Source organism: Triticum dicoccoides, chromosome 1B (assembly GCF_002162155.2).
Source record: "Triticum dicoccoides isolate Atlit2015 ecotype Zavitan chromosome 1B, WEW_v2.0, whole genome shotgun sequence".
Lineage (NCBI taxonomy): Eukaryota > Viridiplantae > Streptophyta > Magnoliopsida > Poales > Poaceae > Triticum > Triticum dicoccoides.
In genome coordinates, this window is record NC_041381.1 from 319968016 (window position 1) to 319975833 (window position 7818).

Here is a 7818-nt window from a genome sequence, read left to right on the forward strand (position 1 = left end):
GTGTACCGCACGTGAAGGACAGGAAGTGTGACCAGGACGCGTGGGTGTGGATCGTTAGTTCATCGGAAGTAGTAGTAGTTTTCTTCACTGTACGTTAAATAAAGAGTTTCGTTTCGTACTTACACAATTTAAAACGATTGTTATGGAGAGAATAAGAAAACCACTCCACAAGAGTACTATATGGACGCAACTTCATTGACTTAGTGCACCTTCCTTTGGGTTTATGACAGGTCGGCCCAAAATGTGACTGGCTCACCTGTCATACAGCCAAAATCAGGTGCAGTGAAGGCATCGGAGCTCAGTCCGTACTACAGTAGTATATATATAAGCTGGAGCCTCAGTGCTTGTTCGCTAGGGTTTGCACTCTCCACACTCTCGCTGCACTACATATATGTAAACACGTTGGAGGCTCAGCGTTCATTTGCTAGGGTTTGCTATATTCACAGTCTCTCATCCTCTCTTCACCAGATCTAAACAAGACTACGTTGGCCTCTTTACTCTCTCTTCCCCCTCACAGCTGGTGAAGGAGGCGTCCGTATCCTGTCGCACTGGGAAGGGGAGGAGGTGCAACATTCACTCTATCGCCTTCGGCGAGGGAGTCAATCCACTGCCGGCTGTGCTATTCTCTTTCACCCAGCGCCTGTCTGGGAGGGCCACCGACCCCTTCTTCCTTGCTGCCATACGTAGGGTGGGCAGATCCGGCCTCCCGCTGCACGCCTTGCCACATCCCGACGACCCTAAGGTATAATTTTCTTTGAAACCATCGTTGCCCTAGCTACATGTGGATCCTTTTCAATCTGTAGTCGAATCTAGGTCTTGGTTCAAAGAGGAAAGAAGGGTGCGGTGGGCTGGAGCAAGAATCTAGGACGTGGTTCAATGAGGAAAGGAGGGACGGAAAGTAGTATAGACTGGCTATCCAGCCGATTTGTTGGTCGAAAAGGGAAAAAGGGGGTAACCCAGTACACACATCTGTAAGGAACCGATCTCCTTGTTGAAAAGGGAAAGAAACTGGGGGGGTCGGGTAGTTTGTGCAGGACTAGATTTGCTGCCCTCACATAGGAAAAAGGTTCAAAGAGAACAAATATGGGACCAACACATATATGCTTCTTGGCTACATACTCTACATCACCCATTTATACGTGTGAACGCACATGGTGGTGGCATGTACCATACAGCTATTTTGCTGTTGTTAATCTAAGAATGCCGCCGGAAAATTGAAGCAATGCCACTATTAAAAGTAAATTACATTTTTTAACAAATGTTGTTTCAAGAGAATGTCTCTGTTAATATGAATCAATGCAACCATTTTAGAAATGCTATTATCCTACTTTGTTTTCCATCCAAGATAAGTTAGATGATTCTTTCTGTCACTGTTTGTTTCATCCTCCTTTATCGGCAAGTAATTATTTCCTTTTTTGGCTCTGTTAAAACATGGGTATCGATTCAACTTGCTACTATTGCGACATTTTGCTTCGCTACTCGAAACACTTATGTTTTAAGAGTGTTTTGTGCAGTTCAACTTGAATGTCACACCGGCGACTTTGCTTAATTTTGGTGGAACTGCACAAAAGGAGATCAAGATTTGTTTGCAGTCTTCGTGGCGAGTTGTTTCAAATCTTGGTCTCATCCACATGATGTGCAGTGTGCTTTGAGATGTTGTGCTACTTGTTTTGGTACTGTTTTAAGTAAATGTTGAATTGAAGCTATTGTATTGCTGTCTTTTCCCGTTAAGTAGTGAACAAAAATGGGACCAACCCAGACATGATGCTTGTTGCTTTGTTACAACAAATTCAGCATCACCCCCTTTATAAGCCAGTAATTGATGCCACTCTCAGAATTAACTACTGAATCTTATTTCAAAACTACAACACTTGTTAGGGATTGGCGAGATCACCATTTTTGTGGCCGCATGTTTCATCCTCCTTTATTAGCCAGTAATTGATTCCTCTTTTGCCTCTATTTAAATAGGGATATCATTCAACTTGTTGCTATTGCGACATTTTGCTTCGCTACACGAAACACTTTGCTTGATTTCAGTGCAACTGCACAAAATGAGATTGGGTTTCCTATTCGTGTTGGCAGATTCATATTTTATCCTGGTCTTCTCATGAAAGGTCAGGACAGGCCTTCATCCACATGATTGTGCAGTGTGCTTTGAGATGTTGTGCTACTTGTATTGGTACTGTTTTAAATAAATGTTGAATTGAAGCTATTGTATTGCTGCCTTTTCCCATTAAGTAGTGAACAAAAATGGGACCAACCCAGACATGATGCTTGTTGCTTTGTTACAACAAACTCTGCATCACCCCCTTTATAAGTAGATGGAAGTACCTATTGTTGTTGCGCCCACTCTCAGCTGGAACTGTTTATGCTTTTGGTTAATCTAATACCGCTGGTAAAATTAAGCAATGCCACTCTCAGAATTAATTAACTACTGAATCTTAGTTCAAAACTGCAACACTTGTTAGGAATGGTACTATCCTGCTTTGTAGTTCTTTCTACATTTTTAACCAAGGTATTGTTAAGATAATGTCTCTGTTAAAATGAATCAGTTGCATTGTTTTAGGAATGGTACTTTTCTGCTTTGTCGTTCTTTATACATGTTGAAACAAGGCATTGTTAAGATAATGTCTCATTCAATATGAATGAATCACCCTGATGGAGAATTGCTACTCTCCTGCTTTGTTTCCCATTAAGATAAAGTAGATCAGTAGATGCTTTTCTTCTGGGAGTACAAGCCATCAACCGTTATTTCTCAGTAATTGTTTCCCTTATACCTATTGTTGCTTACAGGGATATCAAAATTAAAGCTCGGTTTTATTCTGACTTCGATTTTAGTTGAACTGCACAAAAGGAGCCAATGTGTCGAACGCAAACTGCTGCATTACTGGGTCCAGTTGGTCGTTGCACTTTGCAGAAAGAAGCAGTCACTTGTGCTACATTATAGAAGGAATGACCGAGAAGCTTTACAGAGTATTATTAGACGCTGGTGACATGACTGCAGAGAGCACTGGCAATTTTACAACAGTGGAGTGCAGTGGGCAAAAAGTGCCCAAACAAGTACAAGAAGTTACGACAGGACTCCACGATCATAGGCATTACATATTTTGAATGAGAAAAGCTTGTCAAAGTTTAATGATTGATGTTAGCAAGAAGATGTTAGTTTAATATATTGGAATTGGAAAACCTTGTCAAAATTTGCTCATTGATGTTAGCCAAAATACATGCATTTGATATTTTTGAGTGGGACGCCCTTGTAGTGAGCAGCGTCAACTATTTTTTTCCTATTCCTATGTTCAGTTTAGAAGTAAATAGTTACTCTGCAGAGATATTCCTGTGTTAAGAGTTTGTTCTGAATATTGTCTATGTAATGCTAGGCCTTGTTTTTGATTGCAAAGTTGAGCTTGGAATGTTGTGGCATGCGGCATCACGAGCTCTTCACCGTGCCTCCTGAGAATAATGCTTCGTATTGTTTTGCATGTCGATCTAATGCCAGTGATTTGCTTGTTAAGAAGATCATCCTCTTCTGTTTTTTCCGTGCTTAAGAAGTTCATCGTCTTATGTTTCATTCATAGCCTATACGACAAGTCGGGTAGGTTAGACGTGAAACCATATGATCTTCCGACCAACTCATGATATTAGGCCATGATTGGATCGTCGTTTTCCAACCAAAACCGCTTGTAAATAAAAGCAGATGGTCTCGGGAGAAGCGCTTGGTTGGTCGATTTCGACTAGTAAAATATTGGAAGTACTTCACACACGATAAAAACGCTGAACGACAGTCGGACGATTGCTAATCCAGCCGTTAGCTGCTGTTTCAGCCTTGCCCATGGATGGCATGATACGCACGTCATGCATGTATCGTCTGGTAATGTCACCCATATAGCAGTGCTCATAAAACATACACTAGTCTCTCAAATTACACGCGTAACCCGCCGGTTTTACTTACAGACTGCGGGCCCTCGGTTTCATTACGCCCATATTTTACGCGTTGTTTCCGATGACGAGTAAATTACACTTGTATGTTAATACATGTTTGAAATAAACCAGAGCTCCCAAGTGCGGCCTTACCGTTTCATGCCGTCTTAGTTTCTCGAAGGTGCTCATAGGTGTCTGATGATCCTGGCTTCCTGAATGAGCAGCGGGCGCTGTATCAGACCATCCGTAGGGCCCGCGAGGCCCTCTCCGTCGTCCTTCGAGTTGTTGCGCTCGCCGTGGCACCGGGCATTGTTAACATCGTCAACGAACATGATGATTTAGGATATGACTTTATTTTGACTGGATGACACTAGGGATCCACTAGGGCCATAGCCGTACGTATGCAAGTGCCTCCTTATTATGTACAACTATATATTTTTTGCTTCCTGCTAGTTTCCTGACATCATGGTCCCACACCATTGTCAACCTATGTAGTCAATAATAACGAGAGAATTGCACAAGGTCCGGCCGACAGCTGGGACCAAGCAGCTCGAGCAGTTTTTGTGTTTTTGAGGCGTGAGCACTGCAGAGTTTTTCTTGGCGATGATTTGTTTATTGTTCAAAGAAGAGCAGGGTATTAACTAGGCGGGCTGTGGCCCGTCTAGCCCAGGCCAGATACTAATTTTTTCAAGATAAAAATGGCTAGCCCAGCTATACGTTTTTTTGAGGAATACCCAAGCAAGGTCAACTTGTTATTCTCCACCCCGATGGGCTGCAAATCTTTCCTAGGAGGGATGCATTAGGCTTAACAGGAAAATGGGCTTCAAAAAATAATAAATGGGATGTAATTATAAAAACTGGGCAGTAACTATAAAAAATGCACCAAACACGAAATTAGTTTATAAAATATTATTTATGGATTTTGAAAATCTTAAATTTTCATTGTTGCGCGCGCAATGTTTCGTTCAATTTTTATGTAATACAAATTTGTATTTAATCTGACTAGAAATTTCGAGATAAAAATATTTTGGATCCCATCAAAATGTGGGAAATTTTATTGAATTCTGTCTTCAACGGTTGGTTGAAATTATTAATCATTGTCCTAGCTAGAAAATGGGATGTACTTTTAATAAACTGTAAATGGGCTGTAGTAAATTCCATTAGAATTCAAAAATGGGATGTACATTCTTACAAATCGCAAATGGGCTATAAGTTCTCTGCCACACACTTGTGGGCCAACTAAGTTGACGCGTCCCCTAAAAACTAAGTTGACGCGTATGCAAGGCTTTGTCAACTTATTATTATCAACACATGGTTCTTGCAGCAGTGGCCGTTGGATGTCTATCCAACGGATGTCGTGCTTCTTCTTCAATCTCGGATATTCGTAGCTTCGGCTGCCCAAAAGATGATTCCTCCCCCTGACATCTGGGGCGCACCATTTCGGAGGCTGACCTGTGGGCCTACTAAGTTGGCACGTACCAAGGGCTTTGTCAACTTAGTCAATATAAACAATTCTATCTTCAGTGACCGTACGATGTCCATCCAACGGCCGTAGTGCTTCTTCAACCTCTGGTCTTCTTGCTCCAGCCGCCCAAAGCAGAGCCGGTCGTGCCGCCTGCTCCTGCCTCCCGTGGCCGGCTGTGCTGCCGCGGAGGCCTCACCGCCCCCATACTACTCCCACCGCTGGCCAGGCCATCCCTCCACTCACCCACACCCCCTGTTATTCTGCGGCGACGGCAGCCTCACACCGCAGCCGAACCAGTGAACCCTCGTACTCCTCTCCGCGCGGGCTTCCACTACTGCGTCTTCCCCGGCTCCGTGTCGTACCCTTTCTAGGCCTCACCGTCGTCCACCGCCCTGGTGCTCTCGGCGCGGCGTGGTCAACATGGTCAACGACCGACTTCCATCGGAAGAGTACTGTACGTGGAGAGGCTGACAACTGGGTCCACGGCGGACGCAAGGAAGTGCCTCCTTATTACGCGCAAAATAATTATTCCTCCGCCTGACAGCACGGACCCACCGGACGGGCCACCTTATTTCGCGAAAAAAAACATTCCACCCGACTGCTGGGATCCACCGGATGGGCCACCGTATTTCGGGAAAAAAACGTTCCCCCCGGATGCCTCCTTATTACACACAAAAAAAATGAATACTCCCCCTGCTAGGTGGGACCTACCTTGGTGGGAGGCTGACTTGTGGGCCTACTAAGTTGACGGGGACGGAGGGCTTTGTCAACTTAGTCAATATGAATGATTCTAGCTCCAGTGACCGTATGATGTCCATCCGACGGTCGTAGTGCTTCTTCAACCTCTGGTCTTCTTGCTCCAGCCGCCCAAAGCAGCGCCGGTCGTGCCGCCTGCTCCTGCCTCCCGTGGCCGGCTGTGCTGCCGCAGAGGCCTCACCGCCCCTACTATTCCCACCACTGGCCAGACCATCCCTCTACTCACCCACACCCCCTGTTATTCTGCGGCGATGGCAGCCTCACACCGCAGCGAACCAGTGAACCCTCGTACTCCTCTACGTGTGGGCATCCACTGCCGCGTCTTCCCCGGCTCCGCGCGTCCCCTTCCTAGGCCTCGCCATCGTCCACCGCCCTAGTGCTCTCGGCGCGGCATGGTCAACGTGGTCAAGGAATGGCTTCCATCGGACGTGGACTGCACTGGAGAGGCTGACAGCTGGGTCCACGGCCGCAGCAAGGAAGTGCCTCCTTATTACGCGCAAAATAATTATTCCTACACCTGACAGCGGGGACCCACTGGACGGGCCATCGTATTTCGTGAAAAAAAAGTTTCCCCCTGACTGCTGGGACCCACCAGCTACATCTTCGCACGCAAGGAAGTGCATCCGGGCAAAAAAAATGATTCGCCCCCTAACTGCTGGGACCCACCAGCTACATCTTCGCAGGCAAGGAAGTGCCTGACAGTCGGGACCCATCTGGTCAAAGCGTATGTAGCGTTGTCATTCTGGTCGCGAACGTGTACGTACATATAGGTTGTTGTAGAGCCGCGCACGTGTCGTAGTAGAGGCGCGCACGTAGCATGTACACATACGTACAGCGGCCAGGGTGCAAGAAAGAAAATACAGCCACGTATGTACATACGGGCAAGGTCTCGAACGCCTACTCGCGCATACGTATGGCCAGGGCTCGTGTACATGGCTGGGTCAGAACGGAGAAACAACATCGTCGTCATGTTCATGGGGAGGCAACGGAATGCATCGTGTTCATGGGGAGGCAACGGAATGCGTCGTGTTCATCGGGAGGCAACGAAACGCGTGGGAGCCAACCGGCTGGGTCGGAACGGAATGCATCGTCGTGTTCATCGGGAGGGCTTAGCCAGAACAGGCGATGGAAACGAGGCCTGGCGTACCGCAGAATAGAGGAAACGGCCTTGTGATCGACCGGCTATGTTCAAAACGGGATCCTGTTCATCGGGAGGGGTCTGGCGTACCGCAAAACGGAGGAAACGGACCTCCTATGGTCGAAACGGGGGTCCTGTTGATCGGGACGGGTGTGGCGTACCGCAAAATGGATGAAACGGACTTGTGTTGGAGCGCTACGGTCAAAACGGGGGTCCTGTTCATCGGGAGGGGTGTGGCGTACCACAAAACGGGACTCCACGGGATACTGTTCATCTCCACCGTCGACCTCCTCCAGCCTCCATGGGCTACCGTCGACCTCCTCTAGCCTCCACAGGCTCCTGTTCATCCAGCCTCCACCGCGCGCTACTCCACCGGCTACTGTTCAACCACCCCTCCACCATCTACCATTCATCCAGCCATCCACAGGTTCGTCCTATTCATCTAGCCCTCCATGGGGTCCTGTTCATCCAGCCCCAACCGACTCGATCGAGGCAACGCCACGGGGTCCTGTTCATCCACCCCCACCGCTCACTGTTCATC